The 22,164-nt window shown below is 42.0% G+C and overlaps 1 long non-coding RNA gene across 2 annotated transcripts in view; it reads left to right on the forward strand.

Moving 5' to 3' along the window:
- Positions 1 to 250: 250 nt before the first annotated feature.
- The window catches only part of LOC103092071 (uncharacterized), a 129,897-nt gene continuing 107,983 nt past the window's right edge, over positions 251 to 22,164 (forward strand). Inside the window, exons 1-9 of one of the 2 annotated variants that reach the window (XR_008914763.1) lie at positions 251 to 355; positions 2,617 to 2,693; positions 3,672 to 5,151; positions 5,234 to 5,300; positions 6,557 to 6,633; positions 7,114 to 7,207; positions 7,301 to 7,421; positions 10,158 to 10,264; positions 10,548 to 10,739. This is a non-coding gene — a long non-coding RNA (uncharacterized LOC103092071). Of the gene's footprint in view, positions 356 to 2,616; positions 2,694 to 3,671; positions 5,152 to 5,233; positions 5,301 to 6,556; positions 6,634 to 7,113; positions 7,208 to 7,300; positions 7,422 to 10,157; positions 10,265 to 10,547; positions 10,740 to 22,164 lie in introns of those variants that run through there. The other variant, XR_008914762.1, reaches the window with a different exon arrangement.

The raw sequence follows: 22,164 nt of genomic DNA on the forward strand, positions 1-22,164 counted from the left end.
TATCAACAGACTTGACAGAGGGTTGGGCATAGATGACACCTAAAGCAGTCTTCTGAAGAATAAAGTGTCTAATAAACCTTGAAACATGACCAAGATGTGAAATATTGTCCTTGCTATGGAAAGATACTAAGAGCACCTACCCTACCACTGTTCTGGGCACCAATCAGGTCCTGCAAAGAAAGGATGACCTCATAATTCTAGTATAAGAAAAACAGAACTCTGAACTTGTTGTCCATGGCAACTCAGGAATGCTGTTCCTCCCACTTCCCCCAGGCCACTCCACTCTCACCCTGACATGGAAAGCGGTTGATCTGCCACCCCCAAGAACTGACCTGAGATGATTAAGAGACCATACGTAAGTAAAAAGGCAAGATATGAATTTGTGTACAAATGGGAAAGGAAAGAATTCTAAAATGGATGGCAGTTAGGGGCAATGAAAGAGAATAATGAGAGATTGAGAATGGGTTGGAGAGGAGGGGTTGTGATTTATGGGTAAGAATTGGAGTATAAGAGAAATTAATATTGAGACAGTGTCTAGAGAGCTAATATACTATTATTAAGCAAAATGATAGCATTTTATAAGACTGATATCTATGAAGGCTTAGGGTTAGTTCCAGAGGTGGAAAAGAGGAGAAAGGGAAATGGGAAGGACAAATGTGCAAGAGTGGTGTGCCTGGGGGCAAAATCACAATCAAATGCTCCAGCGTGGTGAATATTAGGGTGTTAGATGATAAGCATTGAGTCAGAGGGCAAGTTTTTGAAGACTCAAAGATAATATGGTCAAAGATAGTAGAATTGGAAAAAATTTCAGTGAAGCTTCACCAAATCCAATGAAATACATTTTAGTCAAATGAAATAATAAGACTTTAACTTGGCTTCTAAACATATGACCCAGAAAGGCCAGCTTGGTGATGAGACATCAGCTCATCTGAAAAAGGTCTTTAGGTATTTCTTTGGTGGGCAGACCCAGTGGATATCAACTATGTATGTGATAAGGCAAATTGAGGCATAGATGGGACAGATGTGTACTGGAGATCACATCATGGACAGAACTGAAGAGTGTGACATTTAAAAGAGTGGGATGCCATAAACTGTAATAAGTAAAATAGTGGAAGAACTAAATTGTAGTAGATATAAGAGTGGGTGAGTAAAATTGTGAACCGCAGGAAATATGTTTTCACTACAGTGTTTTGTTTTTAAATCAAATATAAGGTGGTCGCCAGGGAAATATTCCCAATTATGAATACACCCAAGTCAACTGGGTTTTATAGAGAATTTAATTAATAATACAATGAGGAATTAAAGAAAAAGAGAAAGAGTAAGAAAGGAATAAGTTTGAAGGGCCTTAAGCCAACATGGCCTAGACCTGAGTCTTAAGAGAGAGAGATCAGTCAGTCTTTTATCACTCACCACAAAATCTGTCTAAGCAAGGATTCTAGTGACACCAGGCCAGCTCCATCTCAGCTGACTCCACCAGCTCAATGCCTGAATCTGAATGTGTTGAATGTCCCCGAGAGAGTCCCGAGAGAGAGACCCTTCAAGGCAGCCTTGGCCAGCTGCCTCCTTCAATTCAGCCTTTCCCAGCTGACTGTCCTCTACTCAGATTTCTCATCTTTTTATATAGGGCATTTTCTCCTTTGTCACCTCCCCTAAATTCTTACATCCACCAATCACAGTAGACCTTTTTCAAAGGACAGACCATTCTTAGTCCACACCTAAGAAGGTGTGGAATTTTGAGTAATTCACACCAGGAAAGCTCTGAGTAAGTTTCCCAGTTCTTTGTTCCTTGTAAATTCACAAGTTGCTTGACCTTTATAGGTACTTAGCACCCTTTTTGCCTTATTATAAGTATGGGTTTAAGTACTTTCATTGTTTAGAAAAGAGTTCACAACTTTATCTTCCCCTAGGGCAAACTTAAGTAGGTGAAGTAGAGTTCTCACATTCCTGATCTAAGTAGAGTTCACTGCCCAAATGGGTAGTGGTCTTAATCCAATCTTATAAAGCAGGGTCTGGGAAATTTTAAGGTTTACAAGGGACAATGTGTATGAAGAGCCTGAAGGCATGTAAAGAAAGATTGAGCAGAGGGAAGTCACAAGGCAGTCATCTAGAGAATAAAGTGCTTTAGAAACCTTCTAATATTACCAAAATTGAAGATGCTGCCTTGCTAATGAGACATAATAAGAGAAGATACTTTTAGGATGATCCTACCACTATCCTGGGTGCCATCAGATCCTGTAGAACCAGGATGACTTTATAATTCTGGTATATGGACAACAGACCTCTGGCTTTGTTATCCCTGGCAAACCAAGAATTCTGGTTGGCCCATTTCCCCTAAGCCCAGTCCACTCCCACCCCTAAAAGGAAAGGTGATTCCTCAGGCATATACCCACTGAGAGGAAGATAAAACCACAGACTGAAAGCTAGAGGGACCTTAGAAGTCCTCAGATCCAAACCACATATATGACAAATGTGGAACAAGAGACCAAGGGAGCTAAGTGACTTTCCAAGGATCCTGCATTTGATGTGTATCTGAGGCAGATCTTGACCTAGATCTTCCTGAGCTTGGGGTCCAGGATTGAAATACACTGTCTCTAATGTTGCTCTTCCATCCCCTAGGATCATACATAGGACTCCTTGTTCATCACTGATACCACATGGAATTTCTGGACAAATGTATGCTTAGGAGACAATAGGTAAGTAAGGAGAAACAATATGTATTTGTAGGCCAATGGGTACAGAAAAAATTCTAAGATGGACAATAATGAGAGATGAGGAGTGGGTTGGAGAGGAAGGGTTGTGATTTTTTTGGTCAGAATAGAGTTCTAGAACAGAGGAATACTGAGACTAAGTCAGTACATAGTATAAGGTACAAGAATTAAGAGAAATGCTAGGATTTCAGGAAAAGACATATATGAGAGTCTAAGGTTTAGTTCCAGATATACAAAGGTGTGAATAGGAAGGGCAGCAGATAAGTACAGGTGTATTGCAGGGGCAAGACTCATGACTGATAAACAATAGGAGGTTTGAAGACAAGTACAGAATCAAAGTGATGGTGTTTCTGAAGGCTCAAAAGCAGGAAGAATAGACAGATAAAGGAATCCAAAAAGATTTCACTTGAGCTTGACTGAACTCAATAAAATAAACCTTAATCAGATGAAACATTCGGTATTACACTTGGCTCATCCAGCTCAGAAGAACCAGCTAAGGGATGAGTGATGAGATGTCAGCTCATTTAACAAAGATCTGGGGGTATTTCAGTGCTTGGCAGGTTTGATAGGTATTAACAATGTTTATGATAAGGCAACTGGAGGCAGAGATGGGACAGACTTGTATTGGACGTCACAGGGCAGAGGGTACTGAAATGTCAGTGTGTATCAAGGGGTTAAGGGCAAGCACAGAAGGGCTCTGTAGAAGGTAGTCACAAGGCGGTCTTCTAAAGAATATAGTGCTTTAGAAACCTTCAAACATTACCAAAGTGTGAGATACTGCCCTTGTTCATGAGTCATACTAAAAGAAGCTACTTCTAGGGTGAGACCAACCACATTCATAGGCACCAATCACATTGTGCAGAGCCAGGATGAACTTATAATTCTGCTGTATGAACAACACACCTCTGACCTTGTTGTTCCCAGCAAGCCTAGAGTGATGATCTTCTTCCCACTTCCCTCCAGCCCACTCCACTCCCACCCTGACAAGGAAAGATGACATCCCAGGCATATTCTTCATATTTCTTCTGAGAGGAAGAAAACAGAGCCACAGACTGAAAGCTCAAAGGGACATCAAATGTCTTCGAGTCCAAACCACTCCTCTAACTAACGAGAAACTTGAGACCAAGAAAGCTAAGGAACTTAACCAGGATCCTACACTGAATGAGTATCTGAGGCAGGTCTGGACCTAGATCTTGATGAGCCTTGGGTCCAGCACTGTAATACTCTATCAGCAATGCTGCTCTTCCTTACCCTAGAACAAGACCTAGGACCATTGGAACATCACTGACACCATATGGAATTTAATAAACAATCACATTTAGGAAATTATAGCTACATAAAGAGGCATAATGGATAGGTGTGGGCCAATGGGTAAGGAAAAAATTCTACAATGGATGGCAGTTAGGGGCAAGGAAAGAGAATAATGAGAGAGGAGCAGTGGTTTAGAGAGGAGAGGGTGTGATTTCTAGGTAACAATTGGGGTGGAGAACAGAGATTCAGGGTTGAGATTCAGTCAGTACAAAGCAGAATGTACCAGCATTAAGGCAAATCATTGAACTTCAGGACAAGACTGATATCTATGAGGGTCTTAAATGACTGAGGAGACAAGTTAAAAGCAGAGGCTCAAAGATGATAAACATTGGGAAGTTTGAGAACAAGCACTGAGTCAGAGGGATGAGAGCTCAGAGGGTTAGACACATAAGGGGTTCCAAAAAGATTCCAGATGAGCTTGACTGAACCCTGTGAAAGAATCCTTAATCAGATGAAATATGGGGTCTCATACCTGGCTTTTAAACATCTGGATCAGAATGTCTAGCTAGGGGAATGGTGCTGAGACATCAGCTCATCCAACAAAAGTCCATAGGCATTTCAGGGGTTGATATCCAGGGTAATCGATGATATCTATGAGGAGGCAACTCAAGTTGGGATAGATGTGGTTTGGGGATGATACTGAAGTGTCAATATCAAGAGGCTGAAGGCAAGAACAGAAGGGCTCTCCAGAGGGATATCACAAGGCAGCATTTTGGAGAATATACTGCTTTAGAAACCTTCAAACATTGAATAAATTTTAAATAGTGTCCTTCCTAATGAAAGGCACTAAAAGAGACTCCTCAGAGAGTGAGACCTACCACTGTCCTTGGCACCAATAAAATCTTGTAGAGTCAGGATGATCTCATAATTCTTCTGTATGAACAACACACCTCTGACCTTGTTGTTCCTGGCAACCCAGGAATGATGGTCTTACCACATTCCCCCAGCCCACTCCACTCCCACCCTGACAAGGAAAGCATGCCTCAGGCATATTCCCTCTCAAAGGAAAACAGTGTCACAGACTGAAAGCTCAAATGGATCTCAGATGTCAAGTCCAAACTACTCCTTTGACAAATGTGGAACCTGAAGCCAAGAGAGCTAAGGAACTTCCCAGGATTCTACTCTTAATGAGGTAGGTCTAAACCTAGGTCTTGCTGGGCCTTGGGTCTAGTATTGTAATACTCTATGTGTAATACTGCTCTTCATTCCCTTAGGACTGGACCTAGAACCCTTAGTATATCATTGATACCACATGGAGAAATCATGCTGAGGAGACCATAGGTATGTAAAAAGGCATAATGTGTATGTGGGGCCCACTAGATAAGAAAAGAATTCTAAGATGGAAAGAATTCTACAGTGGATGGCAGTTAGGGGTAAGGAAAGAGATGAGGAGTGGGTTGGAGAGGAGGGGGGAGTAGTTCTGTGTAAGAATTAGGGTATAGAACAGAGGAATGTTGAGACTTAGTCAGTATAATGCTTACTGTACCAGTGTTAAGCCAAATTATATGACTTCCAGGCAAGGGGTTTGCTTCCAGATTTACCGGAAAGTGAATGGGAAGGGCAGCAGCTAAGTACAGACACATGAAAGCAGGTGTGTTTCAGGGGGCAAGACAGCAGCAAGGCTCCAGGTTAATGCACATTATATTTGAGGACAAATACAGAATCAGAGGGATGGTGTCTCAAAGGGTTCAGAGGTAAGAGGGATAGACAGAAAAGAGAATCCAAAAAGATTTCAATTGAGCTTGACTGAACACAATGAAATAAAACTTAATCAGATGAAATATCAAGTCTTATTTTTGGATCATAAACATCTGCCTTTAAGTAGGGGATGTGTGATGAGACATCAGCTTATCTGACAAAGGTCTGTGGGTATTTCAGTGGTCAGTAGGTCCACTGAATATAAACTATGTCTATGATAAGTCAACCCAAGGCACAGATGGGACAGATGTGCATTAGGGATCAGGGTGAAAAGGGCACTGAAGTATATGAAGAGACTGAGGATAAATACAGAAGAGCTATACAGAGGAGAGTCATGAGACAATCTTCTAGGGAATAAAGTGTTTTGGAAATCTTCAAATATTACCAAAATGGGAAATGTTGCACTGAGAGATAATAAGAGCACCTAGTTGAAGGATGAGCCCTACAACTGTGCTGGGCACCAATCAGGTCCTGCAGAACCAGCATGACCTCATAATTCTCCTATATGAACAGCAGACCTCTGACCTTCTTCTCCCTAGCAACCCTAGAATGCTAGTCTTCCCACATTCTCCCAGCCCACTCCACTTCCATTCTGACATAAAAAGCTGTTGCCTCAACAACACTCCCCCTTATAGGCACATAAGGCCACAGAGTGGAAGCTCAAAGAGACCTCAGATGTCCTCACTCGATTTACAAATGGTGAACCTGAGACCAAGAGAACAAAGTGCCCTGCCCAGGATACTATAGTTAATGAGTTTCTAAGGCATGCCACAGCCCAAGTCTTCCTAGATCCCAGTTTTGTCATGTATTGTTGGCAATTTTGCTCTTCTTTTACCTAGTATCTGACCCAAAATGCCTTGTACATCACTGACACCATATGGAATTTCAGGACCAATGTATGCTTGGGAGACAATAGGTAAGTGAGGAGAAACAATAGGTATATGGAGACCCATGAAAAATACAAGATGGATGACAGTTTGAGACAAGAAAAGACAATAATGAGAGATGAGAAGTGGGTTGAAGAGGAGGGGTTGAGATTTCTGGGTAAGAACTGGAGTACAGGACAGTGGGACTCAGTACAGAGCTGAATGTACCAGCAATGTCAAATGATAGTACTTCAGGACAAGACTGGTATCTATGAGGACTTAGGCTTAATTCCAGAGGTACAGGGGAGTAATTGGGAAGGGCAACAGTTGTAGGGCAAGTGTTTTTGAGGGGGTGTAAAGATTAAAATTTTGGGGAAACTGAGGCAGGTAGAAATTAGTTTCTCTCTGCAAGGAGTATTATATTTTTATGAGGTTTATTGAAGATTAAAATATAAAGAAAACACAAGTAAGAAAAGCATGTGTGTAGGCCCAGAGAGCCTATTCACAACCACTCACATCTTGCCTGCTAGGTGGAGAGCCGCGAGTGCTCCAAAGTGGAAGTAGAAAAAAAGGCCAGAGCCTATTCACAACCAGGTTAAATACCCCATCTCGCTCTCGGCGCAGGTGAGAATTCAGTGATACTACAAAGTATTCTGGGGTAGTGGAGCAAGGACTTCTGGGGATTGAAGTCATGGATTCAAGTCTCCATTTTTACAGGGACAAGGGAATAGCACAAGTGGACTCAAGGTTGATGCACATTAGGAGGTCTGAGGACAAGCCCAGAGTCAAAGGGATGCTGTCTCTGACAGTTCAAAGCAAAGAGGGATCAACAAATAAGGTGATTCAAAAAGATTTCTGTTGATTTTGATTGAACCCAATGAAAGAAACTTCAGTCATATGAAGTATCAGATTAAATTTTGTAAACATCTTGCTCATAAACATCTGGCTGAGAAATTCTAAGTAGGAGATGGATGCTGAGACATCAGCTCATCTGACAAAGGTCTGTGGATATTTCAATGGTTGGTAGGTCTACTGGATATCAACTACGTCTAGGATAAAGCAACATGAGACATAGATGGGAGGAGTGTGTTTTGGGGATCATACTGAGTAGAGAGGATTGAAGTGTCAATGTGTATCAAGAGGTGAGGGAAAATACGAATGGGCTGCACAGTGGGGAGTCATAAGGCAGAACCCTTCTGGGAAATAAAATGCTTTAGAAACCTCCAAGGCTATCAGAATCTGAGATACTGCCCTAACTAATGAAAGATACTAAGAGAGTACTTCTAGGATGAGCATCCAATCACATCCTACAGAGCCAGGATCACTTTATAATTCTGCTGAATGAACAAAACCCCTCTGACCTTGTTGTCCCTAGCAACCCTGGAATACTGGTATCCCCACTTCCCACCCCCACTAGCTACTCTATTCTCAACCTGAGCTATACAGCTCTTACCTCAGGCATATTCACTCTCAGAGGAAGATAAGGCCACAGATTGAGAGTTGAAAGGGACCTCAAAGGCCTTCAATTCCACCCTACTCATTTGACAAATGTGAGACCTGAGACCAAGGTAGTTTAGGGCCTTTCCCAGGATCCTATTGGTAATGAGCATCTCAGGCAGGTCTTACCCTTGGACTTCCTTAGACTAGTGTCAGGCATTGTAAAAAGAATTTCTCATGCTGTTCTTCCTTCCCCGTAGTACCAGATCCTGGACCCCTTGTCCATCACTGATACCACATGGAGTTTCAAAGACTATGATGCACAATATGTATTTGTGCATCAATGGGTAATGAAAAAATCTAGGAGGGATGAGAGTTAGGGGCAGAGCAAGAGAATAAGGAAAGATGAGGAGTGGCACTGTCGGAGGGGATTTAGTTTCTGGGTAAGAACTGGGTTATAGATCAGATGATTATGAAACCTTAGTCTGTAGAGTGCTGAATGTAACAGCATCAGGACAATACTGATGATATATATGGTTAGTTCCAGAGGCACAGAAGAGTGAGAAGGGCATCCAGTAAGCCCAGATGGGCAGGGCAGGTGTGTTGGAGGAGTAAGGTAACAGCAAATGCTCAAGGTTGATGCACATGAGGGTTTGAGAATAAGCATGGAGTCAGTCAGGGGCTGGTGAGTATAAGGTTTCAAAGCTAAAAGGAATAGGCATATAATAGGATCCAGGAGTATTTTAATTAAGCTTGACTGGATTCAATGCATTCAGATGAAATATCAAATCTTAAACTTGGGTTGTAAACATCTCTCTTCAAAGCAGTAGCTTCAGGAGATGGATGGGTGATGAGACAACAGCTTATCCAACAAAGGTCTATGGGTATTTCAGTGACTGGCAGGCCCAGTGGGGATCACCAATTTGAGAAGGTATCCAGATTACTAGTGAAGCTGCCTTAGAAGAGGCAGAGTGGCCAGGATGAAGGAAGGGTCTTCCTCTTCTGTTCTACCTGTCTTGGGCCACATATGGTCAGTTATGGTTCATCCTTGGATCTTTTAGAAAGTACACTGAAAAGTTATGGTCCAGGGTATCCCAGATGAGGAAGGAGTTCATGGAGTCTCATGTTTATATATCAGTTATGGAAATTAGCATGATTTAAGTTGGAGCAGAGCAGGCTTAAAGGGCTTTCTCCCTTGAAGACCCAAAGGCCTACCAGTAAAAATTAAATTGAAACTTGTTCTCCTTAGAAGTCTTACAGCCTAATATTAGAGCTATTTAAAAGTATAATGTGCTACCTCAGGAGATAGGGAGTGTCCCCTCAGGGGAGGTCTTCAAGGCTAGACTGGAAGGCCCTTTTCCTTGGATACTGCTGAGGTGACTCTGGATCAGTGACTTTGTGGACTAGGTATTCTTTGCTGTCCCTACCAACTACAGGATTCCAGACCTTGGAGGAGTGTGTGTGTGTGTGTGTGTGTGTGTGTGTGTGTGTGTGTGTCTGTCTGTCTGTCTGTCTATGTCTGTGTGTGTATTCAAGACCATAGTGTGGAGAGAACTGAGATAAGCTTGTGTTTTGGGGCCAGGGGGCAGGTACACAGATCCTGGGAGAGGTGAGTCACAAGGCAGACACTGAAAGTTACATTGACTCAGTGACTCATAGATCCCAGACCTGCTTGTCAGTCATTGTTGGGGGAAGGTCTCTTGGGGAAGGAGATGGCAAAATTCTGCAACTTTTTATATTACCTGCTCTTTGTCACATCCCCCCCCATGATGCTTGTAATCCTATCTGAATTGTCATGCACTTGCTACTTGGGGAGGAGCTGAGATGCAAGGCCCCAGCATCTTTCGCTGACAAATTGTCCTTATTACAATATGAAAGTTATGGATAAAAGCTGGCCCACCTGTAAACCATTTGTTGATCTCCAGTGATCAGCCCATCAATGTGTTGCTACATTGACGTACTTATAATAAATTCCTTTTGATCCTCTTTGGCCTGAGTGTTGCCTGGTCAATCAGGGTAAAAGCCCAAATACTTTTCTTTGAACAATAACTTGCAGAGAATCCAGGCAATTCTAAAATCCTTTGGAAACCTAATACACTATCCTTAATTCTTCTTTTCCAATAACTTATTCATACAGTGAAAACTAGCTTGAAGCTTGTGGTTCTGATGCTACTGACAATCAAGCTATAAGAAGAGCATTGATTTAGCCAGCCATAGTTCACTTGAAACTTCTGAGAATTTCAGGTATATAATATGTATATCTATGTATAATGTGCATTACGTATATTGATATCACTTGCTATTTCTATCTCTCTTCTTTAGATGTGTTGATGCAATTTTATATGTAAAATCCTGAACCCAGTATCTAGAACCTACTACTAGAACACATTCAAGGCTTTTTCAGAATCTGTTATTAGAATAAGCTCAAGGCCTATAGATTCCATTAGAAGAATTTGTTTGACACAATCATTTCATTTGTTGCTTTCTTGAAAAAATTTTGTTTTCCTTCCTGTTAATTTCTCCTTAGGAGATGGAGATACTTTAAGGATCTAGTCCCATGCACAAATACATACGTAGCTCTCTGTACTCATGGTAAGTAAAGGCTGTTCATCCCTAGGTTCAACATTGCACAAGTGAATTTTCTTTAAGATGTTTAATGACAAACAACAGGCTTTCAATTAGAGTGTAAATATAAGAATCCCAAATTGTATACAGAGAACAGTTTATAGTAAAACATGATGTCATTAACTGTGTTCTGATCAACACAAACAAAAGCCACTGCTTTAGACAAAGGGATGCCCTTTAAGGTAACTCTTGAGTAGTTCGGCTGCTTTTCAGGACATGCTGGACACACGAGTTTTAACCAGATAAAATGACAACTGTAAAGAAAATGAGATTGTCCATTAAGGTAACACAAGATAGCTTCTAAGTTACTCTCTTCTAAGATACCTGATTGCACTGAAATCCTATTCCTTAAAGCAAAAAGACAAAAAACCAGAAGTACCTGACGTATAAATTAAGAGATTTCTTTCATAGACTTTTTCATCTTTGTTTAATTATCCCCACATTGTTCTGAAAGAAGCAGCAGGAACTTAATCCTATACATATTACAGCAAATAGAATTATGTTCTTGATTTCTAGAGATGGATTTTATAGCAGGATGAGTTTAGACTCTAGGAGAAGAAGAAAAGGATATGGGATAAATGTGTATCCCATTTAATCAGTAGGAATTTCACAACACAGTAAGTTTTAGTCCAGAGTTAATCAGAGTTTGTGACCAGATGATCACATGAAACCTTGTAAGTTTACAAAGATTTTTCCGAGGTCTTTTCTTTGTACCTTTCCCCCACAGTAATCAATTATCCCGTTTCTCTTTTAGAATACGCCCATGTAAATACTCGATAGCTTTTGATATTATGATAATAACCCCTACCAACATAATTAACTATCTCATAATTTTCATAAGTGAAAGCCAAATCGTTTTAGCCAAAACTTCTTCTGTACTTTAGACAAATATGAAAGTTTCCAGTTTCTAAAATTTCAGTACCTCAGAATATCACGACACATGGTCCGCAGGGCTGATACAATGAGTTTTCAAATAATCACTCATTTTTAATATTTATCCCCAATATCCCCAAAGGATCTGGGCTCAGGTGATAGTTGGGGTAGGATAAGAGGTCCCAGTGGCTGAAGGATGGGGTTAGTTGGTCCTTCCTCTCAGCTACTCTATGGGTTTTTCTAAATCTCTCTTTCCTTTTCCTAATCACTTTTCCATAAGACAATGAGGGGCAAATGTTATTCCATAGCCTTTCTCTAAAGTGCTAAGAATCCCATCTAGACTATAGATGTTTAAAGAATACACCTCTGGCTGAGTATCAGCATACATAACCGGACCAATTTCTTATCTGGCCAAAACATTTCTTTTCTTTTTGTCCATAAATTTTCCCTTCTCTACACAGCCTCATATCTCACTCATGGACTTACCTGGTAGGATTTTCCTAAGTATTCTCCCCTGGGAAGCCCATGAAAGAGCTTTACTCACCTTACTCTCCTACTTGAGTCGTTTCTTCTTCTTGAATCTTCTTCCTGCACTAGTGGAAAAAAGTCAAAATTGGGTTTGGGGGGCCTATTTCTTCTTTACCCAAATACAGTGTTGGAAAACCAAATTCTCTACCACTTCACTGCTTCACTAACCATTGGGAAGGGTGGTACACTCTAGCCCACTTTCAGGCCTTCCCACAGTGATAGACAGGTGGGAAAAGCCCATAGAAAAACCAAAAAAAACTACAGGCTGACTTCACCAGGCAAAACTCAGGACAAAGACAATTAAAAGGAATTTATTGTAAGTCCGATCACTGGAGATCAGCAAAGAACTTCAAGATGGGGGCATCTTTTATTGGTGATTTGTTTTGGAGCAAACTGATATAGCATGAACAGACACCCAAAAGTCCAAAGTATAGGAACCATTACCTTTTTTACTGACCAGTGGGGTGGCCCCAGAGGGGAGCCGCTCCCAACAAGGAGGCTGAGGTGGTTTTTATAGAGGCACAGAGAGGCAAGAAACTCTCCTTCGGTGCGCAGAATCATACATTTAAACAAAAGCATACATGTATATTCCTTATACAGTTGGCAGAAGCAGCATTCCAATGTTTATCAGTGGAGGCATTTCATTTCATTCTGCTATAAATTGATCCCTTCTGCAATGGGTCTGAGCCTTTAGTTCTCTGGGGGAAGCTGCAGCTTTCAGAGGAGACTCGCAGGCACTGCCTGGGAATATGGGTTTTTGTCTACTTCAAACTTTTGTAGTGAGATACAGATAATTCAGATAGGTCGATGGCAGCAGAGGATGTGGGGCTCTTGTATCTCAGTTCCTCCCCAAGGCATGAGAATATGACAATTTGCAAGTGGGGACACAAACATCACAGGTTGAGGTCTATGACAGAGCAGATAATGCAAAAATCTGTAGATCTGGTGTTATTTTCCCCAACAGAACATCTCCCAACACTGATTGACAAGCAGATCTAGGAACTATGGGTCACTGAGTCAGCATAACTCTTTCAACAGTACAAATATGCAGAAAGTGTGTCCAAGGAGGGAAGGGTAACAAGCCAAGGTACAGAATGATATATGGGGATGGAGGGAGTGGGAAGAGAAGCTGGGCAAAGCAGGAAGAATCCAATACAGAGCCACAGGGCTGATGTGAAGGAGGATCCATAGCCAGAGGGGACAACTAACACAAAGGATGACAGAATCAGGAAGAAAAGATCAAAAGATCTCTATAGAATTAATCTGATGTTAATGAAATGAAATTGAATCAAATCTTAAAGTCCAGATGTGTAGTAGCTGCAGTCTAGGAAGTCCACATAGGTTTCTTATGGGGAAAGAGCTTTGTAAACTTTAAAACTATATAAAAATAAGAATTATTATTAATTATGATGATGATGACCAATGGCTCTGGGTCCAGCACTGCTGCTCTCCTGGTCTGAGGCTTAGGGAATTATCCAGAACACTATGGCAACTCCCCATCAGGTTTCGTGGGCCCACTCTGACCTCCTATCCTGGTTGCAGTAATAATAAGACACTGGCCTTATGCCTATTTACCAAAATAACCATTTCCCTGCCTTGTGGTTAATGCCAAAGTAGCCACTTTTCTACCCTTACCTCTGGATAACTATCTTACCTGCCCTTTCCAGCCCCAAAGGCATTCCTGGGAGCTTGTGTCTGCCAGTTTCTCCCTGAGAATGAACTTTGTTCAGGGTGGTATGATGGGAAAAGTATGGCTCTATTGTCTAAGTTAACCAGGGATCACATTTGAACAAGATATGTTCATTTCCATGTCTTCAGTTTCCTTTTTGTAGAATGACAGAAATTGGATCCAGTGACCACCTAAGGCTACTAGCTCTACATCTAGAATCTCTGATCCTACAGCTTATACCTATTGTCTCTTCTGTCCAATCCAACTCATGTTGGGATTAGACTGCAAGACATTCATCTTTTGTCTGTGATTCTTTGGGAGGCTAGTGTCCCCTATGAATCATTTTACATAATTAGAAACTACAATAGTTAGAGATAAGAAGGAAATGAAAGAGGAAGAGAGAACAAACCAATGTTTGCTGGTGCACAGACATTAAGCCAATTAAGGGTTTGTCCCACTTTTAGGTGGTATTAACTTGGAAATAACACAGAACTATTAAATAGTCAGAAAAACCAAGTCTTTAATCAGGATAGGGATAAGTCCAATTTGGCCCTTTACTCAGAGTTTGGCGCCACAACTTTTTCAGGGTATAAACCCTGGACCCTGGGGATGTTATTCCTAGGGAGTGCCACCACGCTGGATGATGACTCTGAGGAACAAAAGAATTTGGGGAACCTATATACCATTTGAGGGATCCAGGGACAAGGAAAGATGATTGACATCACTATAGCCACAAAGAAAATGGGAGTGTTCAAACTACACTGACAGGATACCATTCAGCTTGGTAAAGGAATCATAGCTAGAGGCTAGGGTGTAAGGAAAGGGGCTACTTACAATGGATACTAAAGGATACCTAGTATATGCTTAGTCTCACCCAACTAGGATTGTCATTCCCCTGTGGGTCTCCCTCTCAGTCTGAAATTGCTAGCCTGGGATTCCCTTCAGGTTAGATGCCCATGGGAACTTTGGGGTCTCTGACCTATAAGCTAGTCCTGAAACTTGGGGTTCATCAGATCCCACTAGGCCACAAGTTTGGGATTCCTAAATTCCATGTTGACAGTGGAAAGGTGGGGTATTTTAGTCTCTGTGTCATAGACAAAACTACTCTGTGAATCATCCTAAGTTCTGGTAATGTGTCCAATTTCTCCTTGTGAGCAACTGTCACCCTCACCTCTGACTTGACATATTTACTGAGCACGCAGAGAACCTAGAAAAACAAAGAGTCCTGATCCTGACTAGACAGAATTGACAGAGGCTTGATCTATTCAGGGTTACCTAAGTGAATCCTTGGAGTCGAGGGGGTTAATGAATATTTGGGGAGCCCCAGAGAAACAAGCTGGGTGAGAGACAGACGATCTCCAGTATGAATGGTAATGAAGGTCAATGTCAAAGGGGAAAGTAAGGGGAAAAGTATGTCTATAAGCCTACTATGTGACAAGATTTAGCTTGCCAGCTCAGCACTGTATCTGCCTTTCCATTCCAGTAGCCCTCACTCAGGATGTGGTACATTTGCTGAACATCGGGAAGAGACTAAGCATGGATGGCATTGTCTCCACTTAGTCTTCATGTATGTTCAAAGTTTTCTAGCTAAGTACTGAGGCTAGGGAGGGCTAATGTATGTTGGAGTTGGGGGCAAAAGGAAAAGCTAGAGTTGACACTTAAGGAGGATCTGCCTGACTTAGCCATATCTGGTATCCTGTATTCTATTCTAGGCCAGGCATTCTAGGAAGGCCAGTTAAAGCTTGAAAGAGGTAGAGGAGAGAAGAGTAAAGGTGAAAATTAATGGTTGGACACAATTTTATAAAATTATGTGGTTGTCAATATTTATTACATCTTGAGCCAGAAATTTATTTACAAGTATTTATAAATAGAGAGGAAATAATAAAGAAGAGAAATGTGAGGGGGATAGAGAAGTTATCTATCCTATCAACCTAAATGTTTTGCCCCGGGGTCTGCTTAATCAAGGCAGAGATTAATTAGCTCTCAATCAGGAAGACTGGTAGTGAGTAAACACACAGACTCCTCCAAGATGGAAGTTAGTCTCTTAGGAAACTAGGAAAGTAGTCAGCCTTTCACTCAATGAACAAAGTAGTCCAGGAGTCAATCTAAGTTGAAGCTGAGCTCCAAGCCACAGTCTCCAGCAAAGTTCCCTTGAAGACTCTTCCCAGTTAGAAGACTATCTCCAGAAGACAATTTCTTCAGACTATCTTCTCAAAGACAATCTGCTCTGAGGGAGTTTGGCTTGCTTTTATGGTGACTTCTTGTCACCTACACTCTTCACAAGGGCCAATCACAGTTTCCAAATTGTCTAGCACTGCCCTCTGACAGTGTCTGTGGGATCTACTTCTTACCTTCTGAAGGTCAATTTCTCATCAAAAAGGTTCTCAGTTTCCTGACTGAACAGTTTCTGAGGGTATGAATTCTTATGTGAACTCTTAAAGAATTCACAAGTTTCTGACTGATTGAGTTAAAAAAAAAAACGGGTGGAGCTCTCCAAGTATCTTGCTGGCTTCTCACCTAGCACTAAGTAGGGTGTTCAATCTTTTGCTGATTCACTTTAAAAGGTAGACAAAGAAGAGTTAATTCTGTCTTCATTCTAGTTTGGTACTAAGTAGGGGTACTTAAGTTAATGTTAACCAAAGTGTCAGCTCCAACTAGGCAAAGAGAATAAAGTATTCCCTTTTGGTAAGTGTAAACTTAGAATAGACAAAAAGAACAAATAATTCCCTTTCACAATCCCCCCCCCACTGTGATTCTTTGGGAGAATAGCCTCCCCAATGAATCATTTTACATAATCAGAAACTACAATAGTTAGAGATAAGAGGGAAATGAAAGAGGAAGAGAGAGCAAACCAATGTTTGTTGGTGCACTGACATTAAGCCAATTAGGGGGCAGTCCCCTTTGGCATAAGAGCTTACATTCAGAATAAATATGTTCAGCCTCCCACAGTTCAATCAATGGTGCTCCAAAGTTCATGTTGAATCTTCTGATGCTGTGGAGGTCTTCTTCAGGCATCTTCATCGAATCTTCTTCAAACAGTTCATTAAGTTTTGGATTTTTTTTTGACAATTATACAATCCCTATGACAATTATGCGGTCCCCACTGAGGAGGGTGTTGCAATCCCCATGACAATTATACAGACACCAGAATAGGAGAAGGACCTTGAGACTATACTATATGATGATAAGTTATGAAAGTTGGGGGTGGTAGCTGGAGAAGAATAGATTTAGTGAAGAGAAAAAAGAGGTGCTGCCTTGGGGAATCTGAAGGCCTATCATGTAGAAGCAGGTTTAACATCTGTTGGCCTTGGCCCAAAAAGGTACAACTAGGAATAATAATGGGGCGGAGGTTCCATGTATAGAAGAAATCTTACCGCCATTTGGGGCTACCAAAAGCAGAAACACTTGCCTTCTAGAGAAAGCAGGTCCTCCTTCACTGGGGGATTTCAAAGCAAAGCTATAAGGCCATTTTCCTTGGCCACTGAAGAGGGGACTCTTATTGAGTTACTTGCTGGACAACTTATCCATTGTTGTCCCTGACAGTCATGGAACTCTGGAACTTAAGAGATTCTGAGAACCTAAAGTTCCCAAGCAGCAAGGGAGATGCGCTGGCAGGTGATGCTAGAGAGAACAGAGAGCCAGGGCAGTAACATGTTGAGTCTCTGAAGCTAAGCACATAGGTGGTGTGTGTGTGTGTGTGTGTGTGTGTGTGTGTGTGTGTGTGTTGTGTTTGAGAGAGAAATTACAGAGATGTGGATAATTGTGTATGTGGGACTATATAGAAAAGAGAGAATTGAAGTGCAGGTGTAGTTGGGGGTACTGAGGGCAAATTCAGAGGTACGGGGCAGATGGGGCTCACAACAGATTCCTTAAAGAACAGTATTCAGTGAATCTTAACATATAAAAATGTGAATTTTTGTACCTGATAAAATCACAGCCACTATCTCTAGTTGAGATCCTGCCACTGTCCTGGGAACTAATTGTGGCTTGAGGACAGGACAAAAAGAAAGAACAGTGTGTCCAAGACAGAAAAACTGTACATCAGGGCTATGGGTCCCACTATCAGCTCCTGAGTTCATGGAAGAGTGAGTTCCTGGCATGGGTGCTGGTCCCCACCTAGCTGATGCATTCACCCCACCCTCTGCATTCTGTTTGTATCCCCCTGCCCAAGAAATCTTGGCCTTGTGCCTGAATTCAAGTAAGTGGAAATATAAGGACTAAGGGGCAGAATTCATGTATAGGAGAATAGAGGGTTAGTTAGAGAGATGGCAGCAGGTGTTTTAAGAGCAGCAACAGGTAAGCACAGGTTGTAGGACAGATGTGTTTGAGGGGAAAGGATAGCATTGCAGGTTGCCCTTTAATGACTATTAGGGTGGGCAATAAACACAGCATTTCTGAGCTGGTCTTTATAAGGGCTCAAAGTCAGGAAGGAGAGCTAATGCATTAGATAACAAAGTCACAATGCAGAAATAACAGGGCTTCCATGGATGAAAGCAAGATGAATTGGGAGAATGATCAGGTTTTAAACTGAGCTCTGAACTTCATTCTCAGAAGGATTAGAAGATCAGGAATCTGTGGTTACCAAGCATCCATCTCCAGAAAGTATAATTGCTTCAGTGATTGGCAAGCCCAGTATGTGTTCAGAATGTAATAAGGCAACCAAAACAACTACTAGAGTCTTCAGTGTAATGAAAAGGGAAGAGTGGCCAAGACTAGGGACAAGAAAGTCCTACTGTGCTATGCCTGATGACCATATTGTGGTCCATTGTGGACATTGAATTCTGGGAAGGACAATAAAGAGTTAGAGATGGGGTAGCTGGGTGGCTCAGTAGATAGAAAGCCAAGCCTAGAGACGGGAGGTCCTGGGTTCAAATTTGGCCTCAGACACTTCCTACATGGATGATGCTGGGCAAGTCACTTAACCCCAAATGCCTAGCCCTTATTGCTCTTCTGTCTTGAGACAAAAATTAAGGATTTTAAAAAAGAGAGGTCAGAGATGGTCAACCAAAATGGGGAAGGAATTCTAGTTTATTCTATATGAAGAGTATCTATGAGAATAGGGTGGGATAAGGCTGGAAAAGAGAAGGATTAGAAGGGTTTTGTAAAATGGCTGATTTTGAGAATCTGAAGGCTTGCCATATAGAAGCATGGTTAAACTGGTTTTCTTTTGTCCCAAGGGTAGAAATGAGAGTGTAGAGGAGCTGCAATGGAATAGACTTTGTTCTCATCTAAGGAAGAAACCATGTGTCCATAAGGGCTGTCCAAATGTGGAATAGGCTGTCTTGGAAGATAAGGGATGCTCCTGAGATAGAGGGGCCTTCAAGGAAAGGCTAGAAGGCCATTTTCCTTGGCTACTTGAGAGAGAACTCTTTTCAGCAACTTCTTAGACTACTGGTCCAATGACGATTAGGATTCTGGAACTTGGAGATTCTGAGATGTGGCAGGGAAATTGTCTATGGTGACTGTGGTAGGTAGATGATGCTAAATACATAGATCTAGCAAAATCATGTGTGATTATGGAAAATAACAGTCATATATGGAACAAATTCATATAAGGGACTATAGTGGGGAGATAATTGAAGTGCAGGTATATACCTGGTGGGGGGGCTAAAGGCAAGTGCAGAGGCGTAGGGCAGATGTGGCTCACAATACAGATTCCTTAAAATATAAAAATATGAGTTTTTGTTAGTTACTATTAATCACAGCCACTACCTTAAGTGTAGACCCCACCACTGTCCTGGGAATCAGTTTTGGCCTGCAGGTTGGGTAAGAGCAAGGACAGTGTGTCCAAGGCAGAACTACTTTGTTGGGACAGTGGGTCCAACTATTAGCTCATATATGGGTTTCTAGAACAGTGAGTCCCTGATCTTGCTGTTAGTGCACATAAATGGTCCCAGCCCTCTGCCTTTAGTCTTTACACTCTCATCTTATGTCTGAGTTGGAGTTGCTGGAGCCCTGTCTTATCTCTCCTCTCCCTCTGCCGAGTCTCAAGCTCAAGTCCCCTTGTGTGATACAACTTCATACCTCTCTAAGGTTAAGGCCCAGCTGGCTTACCTCTTTCTAGTTCCTGACACTGTCCTGATGGATTGCCTGAGAAATCCTAACACCCATGCCTCATGTCCCTTAGCCCTCTATACTGGTTGTGGCCTGAGTTCTGAAAATATTGAGTTCACTGCACTACCTCCTCCCTCCTCTGGCCCCTGTCAGCCTTCCTTCTGCTATGACACCTTTTCAGGATGTACAAATGGCTTAAAAAGATGATGGATTTGGGGGCATCTAGGTAGCATAGGGGGTAGCTGGGTACTCAGTGGATTGAGAGCCAAGCCTAGAGACGGGAGGTCCTGGGTTCAAATTTGGCCTCAGCCACTTCCCATCTGTGTGACCCTGGGCAAGTCACTTGACCCCCATTGCCTCAGTGGATTGAGAGCTAGCCCTAGAGATGGGAGGTCCTAGGTTCAAATCTGGCCTCAGACACTTCCCAGCTGTGTGACCCTGGGCAAGTCACTTGACCCCCATTGCCTTAAAAAAAAATAGGGGGCAGCTGGGTAGCTCAGTGGATTGAGAACCTTACCATTCTTCTGCCTTGGAACCAATACATAGCATTGATTCCAAGATGGAAGGTGAGGGGTTAAAAAAAAGATAATGGATTATTAGTCTGTGAATGGACATGGCGGACATCAGCTTAATTCTGAACCTGCCATAGCTTCCAAAGACCACAGGTGAGTCCCAAGGCTGGAAAAGGGCTTTGTGTTCTTGGGGCATAACAGGTCAGCATGGATACCTAGGGGAGATGGAGATGTGGGAATAAGACAAGAGTAGAGTTACAGAGGACCAAGGTGAAGCAGATCACCTGTGTATAGAGGCTGAGAACAGTGTAGAAGGGTTGTAAGTGAAAATAACAGGCCTGAGAAGTAGAGCTGATGCATAAATGGCCCTACATTTAATTAGAAGGGTGCTAGCAGGTAAGCCCAGGTTACAGAGCAGATGTGTTTGAGGGGAAAAGGTAATAGCAACGACTCAAGGCTAATGGGTATTAGGATGAGCAGTAAATACAAAGGCTCATGTGAATGGGGTTTCGAAGCTGGAGAGGAGATGAATCACAGACATGATGCAAAAATACATTGAACAGGACTTGCCAGAATGAATTTCAGTTGAATCAGAATGATGGTTGGGTTTGAAACTGGCCTCAACCTCCTGGAAAGGGATAAAGAAGATGCGGCTAGCAATAAATAGTTCACCTCCAGAAAGCCTGAGCATTTCAACAGATGACAGATAAGTCTGTTAATAAAGCAAACAAAGCAATTTATGGGAACTTTAGTAAAATTAAAAGATGGGTGAGTGGCCAGCAGAAGGGAGGGGAGAATCCTGCTGTGCTCTCCCTGGCTCAGACAACTTCTGCATTGCTGTGGTTCATTCTGGGCACCACCTTCTGGAGTGGACTCTGAACAGTTAGAAAGACCAGAGCAGGGCAACCAGGATGAGGAAAGGACTCCAGTTAATGCCATTAAAAGAATCATCTGTGGGAATTCAGGATGCTCAGACCAGAGACAAGAAGGCTTAGATTGGGGCAAGATTAGACATGTCCTCCTTGGCCCATTTCCCACCCCAAGGCAGAACTAGGGGCAATGAGGGGAAGTTAGAAATGGATAGACTTTGACTTCCTGTAAAGAAGAAATCATAGAGTTATTAAGGCTATCCAAAAGTGGAATGGGCTGCCTCAGGAGATGGAGTGTGCTGTTCCCTCCCAACAGAGGGCTTCATGGCAAAGCAAGACGGGCACTTTTGTTGGCCATTGAAGAGGGGGCTTTCTGTTCAGAGATTGTTGGATTCCATGTTCTAGGTCATCCTCTCCCTTGGGAGCCTCAGGTTCCTAGAGAACTGCAGGGAAGATCTGTTTACAAATGTTGGAAATAATAGAGGGCCATGCCACTCGGTGTGTCAATAATGTTATATTACTTAATTCTGATATGTCATTTCCCATGAATACTTGTATCTCGTTCAGTATTTTAGCATGGAAACATTTTTTCAAATAGTTTTTGTTTTAGGTTTATGCCTTATGTTCTGAAGGTGGAATTTTATTGTTGTTTGGTGACTCTTTTTAAGGTGAATTTGAACCTCTTGTACAGTTAGTGCTACCTAACTCATCCTAAGGGGTTTTACATGTACTGTTTCACATTCCGTACCCCATTTAACATGAAATAAACAATTTTGCTCACTTTTTTTCCAATTCAACTACTTTATTTTATAGATGAGGACACTGAGGCACACTCAGTGTGTCTTTTGGGCCTCTGGCATCTAAGGTTAAGTACAAGGATCTTTTCAAGATGTATGGTGGGGATAGTATGATGGGGGGGGTCTACCTCTAACACACATGTAGAACAGATGTTTATTTGGTTATGATTAGAGACATGAAGTACAGATGTGCATTTGGAAGGCTGATAGAAATGGC

The sequence above is a fragment of the Monodelphis domestica genome, chromosome X (genome assembly GCF_027887165.1).
Source record: "Monodelphis domestica isolate mMonDom1 chromosome X, mMonDom1.pri, whole genome shotgun sequence".
Classification (NCBI taxonomy): domain Eukaryota; kingdom Metazoa; phylum Chordata; class Mammalia; order Didelphimorphia; family Didelphidae; genus Monodelphis; species Monodelphis domestica.